The sequence below is a fragment of the Papaver somniferum genome, unplaced genomic scaffold (genome assembly GCF_003573695.1).
Source record: "Papaver somniferum cultivar HN1 unplaced genomic scaffold, ASM357369v1 unplaced-scaffold_61, whole genome shotgun sequence".
In the NCBI taxonomy this organism is placed as follows: domain Eukaryota; kingdom Viridiplantae; phylum Streptophyta; class Magnoliopsida; order Ranunculales; family Papaveraceae; genus Papaver; species Papaver somniferum.
The window spans coordinates 62,548-65,750 of record NW_020648860.1 but is presented as its reverse complement, the minus strand read 5'-3'; positions in this window follow the sequence as shown (position 1 = coordinate 65,750).

Genomic DNA, 3,203 nt, shown 5'->3' with positions numbered 1-3,203 from the left:
TATAGGTAATCTATGACCTTTTTAAAAGATTATAAGTTTATTATTAGAAGGGATATTTTGAGTTTGGTGCCTATAAAATGGTACACTTTCGCGTTTGGTGCCTAACTTTGTCAATATCTGAGTTTGGTGCCAAGTCAACAAATTGGCGTTGATTGACCGTGTTGACCATCCAATTTAGAGTTAAAAATGTGAAATGTCTAATAAAATTCTAACTTCCGTTTTGTTCACTAACTGCGCCCTATCTTCTACATACTCCATGTTTGAGAAATGAGAGTTGTTGATTTTCATTCACGAGGTTTTAGGTTCCACTCTTAATACCATTGCCATCTTCTTTCATTGCTAATCTCAAATCATACACCGAGATACTGTTATTTTCTCATATGACCACCTGTTTACACAAAATTAAATCCAAAGTATAAGCATAGCTCCCTTCATTGTTTACCGGTAAATCATCCAAAATCTATCTCTCATGTAAACCCCAATAATCGTTTCCTTAAACCTTCAAACTAACCATTATTGTATTGAACAAATGAATCCATGTAAATGACCCTATTCATTTTTAAAATTAATCATTATTGTATTAATTAAATTTGTTTCCATTTTATGCAAATCCATAGTTATCATGGCAGTCAGATAAGTCAGCCTTATTTCTCTGGAACGCTCGTAACGTGTTTGGAAAATCTAGAGAGATTTCCCTACCGTTGTCCGTGTTAGTGAACTAGTTAAACTAAATAATGATTGTTTAAACAATTATTCACAAAGACACGTATTTATTTACAAAAGTTGGCGGGGGTCGAGCAACAAGTTGTGCTCCAACACAGCTTGTGAACGGTCCACCAGTCATCCGTTAAGTCAACTGCTTGATTGGGACCTACTACAAACTCAAATTCCGACAAAGTTAGGTACCAAAGGCAAAGGTGTGCCATTTTATAGGCACCGAACCTAAAATAACCCTTATTATAAATATTGTCTACTTATATAACTCTCTTTGTCCCCCAAGGGTTTGTGTAATCTCTTTTTCGACTATTTTGTTCATAACTTCTTCATACGAAGTGGGAATGACCTCATTCTTTTTCTGTTACCTCTGTCTTTCAGTTCCCCACAGTATACTGGAAAATTTTTAGGATTTGGACGCTTAGGAATTTGTGTTTCATCCTTATTTTCAATGTAAAGGATGACTTCCCTCTTTATGTTTGGAATCAACATACGTAGAAATGCAATTTGGATAACATGTAGAGCCTTTAAATGTATTATTTTTTACTGCAATCATTTTTTAGAAAATTTTATAATAAAAATGAGTTTATCTAGTTTATAGTTTGGTTTTAAAAAAAGGATTTCGACTTCTAACGAAGTCACTGGACTTCCTTGAGTCAATGCATCCAAAATGCAAGCTTTTTTCGACTCTCAAGCCTCTAGACATGTAATTTATGCAGGAAATATTTTTTCTGAAAATTTTCTATCAAAGAGGAGTCTTTCTGTTTCCTGATTTGGTCTTGATCATAGAGTTCCGACATCTAACGAAGCCTGCGGATTTCCTTGAGTCATTTGTGTTTATGGTATTTTATTCAAATTTTTCAATGATTATCTAGCTTAAAGAAGATCCCATAATCGTTGAGAAGTTATTAACGGTTGCAAACCTTATCTCCTTCTTTCCGTGTTTTATTATAGGTAATCTATGACCTTTTTAAAAGATTGTAAGTTTATTATTAGAAGGGATATTTTGAGTTTGGTGCCTATAAAATGGTACACTTTCGCGTTTGGTGCCTAACTTTGTCAATATCTGAGTTGGGTGCCAAGTCAACAAATTGGCGTTGATTGACCGTATTGACCATCCAATTTAGAGTTAAAAATGTGAAATGTCTAATAAAATTCTAACCTCCGTTTTATTCACTAAGTGCGCCCTATCTTCTACATACTCCATGTTTGAGAAATGAGAGTTGTTGATTTTCATTCACGAGGTTTTAGGTTCCACTCTTAATACCATTGCTATCTTCTTTCATTGCTAATCTCAAATCATACACTGAGCTACTGTTATTTTCTCATATGACCACCTGTTTACACAAAATTAAATCCAAAGTATAAGCATAGCTCCCTTCATTGTTTACCGGTAAATCATCCAAAATCTATCTCTCATGTAAACCCCAATAATCGTTTCCTTAAACCTTCAAACTAACCATTATTGTATTGAACAAATGAATCCATGTAAATGACCCTATTCATTTTTCAAATTAATCATTATTGTATTAATTAAATTTGTTTCCATTTTATGTAAATCCATAGTTATCATGGCAGTCAGATAAGTCAGCCTTATTTCTCCGGAACGCTCGTAACGTGTTTGGAAAATGATCTAGAGAGATTTATTACAAAAGTTGATTGGGACCCACACCAAACTCAAATTCCGACAAAGTTAGGTACCAAAGGCAAAGGTGTGCCATTTTATAGGCACCAAACGTAAAATAACCCTTATTATAAATATTGTCTACTTATATAACTCTCTTTGTCCCCCAAGGGTTTGTGTAATCTCTTTTTCGACTATTTTGTTCATAACTTCTTCATACGAAGTGGGAATGACCTCATTCTTTTTCTGTTACCTCTGTCTTTCAGTTCCCCAAAGTATACTGGAAAAATTTTAGGATTTGGACGCTTAGGAATTGGTGTTTCATCCTTATTTTCAATGTAAAGGATGACTTCCCTCTTTATGTTTGGAATCAACATACGTAGAAATGCAATTTGGATAACATGTAGAGCCTTTAAATGTATTATTTTTTACCGCAATCATTTTTTAGAAAATTTTATATTAAAAATGAGTTTATCTAGTTTATAGTTTGGTTTTAAAAAAAGGATTTCGACTTCTAACGAAGTCACTGGACTTCCTTGAGTCAATGCATCCAAAATGCAAGCTTTTTTCGACTCTCAAGCCTCTAGACATGTAATTTATGCAAGAAATATTTTTTCTGAAAATTTTCTATCAAAGGGGAGTCTTTCTGTTTCCTGATTTGGTCTTGATCATAGAGTTCCGACATCTAACGAAGCCTGCGGATTTCCTTGAGTCATTTGTGTTTATGGTATTTTATTCAAATTTTTCAATGATTATCTAGATTAAAGAAGATCCCATAATCGTTGAGAAGTTATTAACGGTTGCAAACCTTATCTCCTTCTTTCCGTGTTTTATTATAGGTAATCTATGACCTTTTTAAAAGATT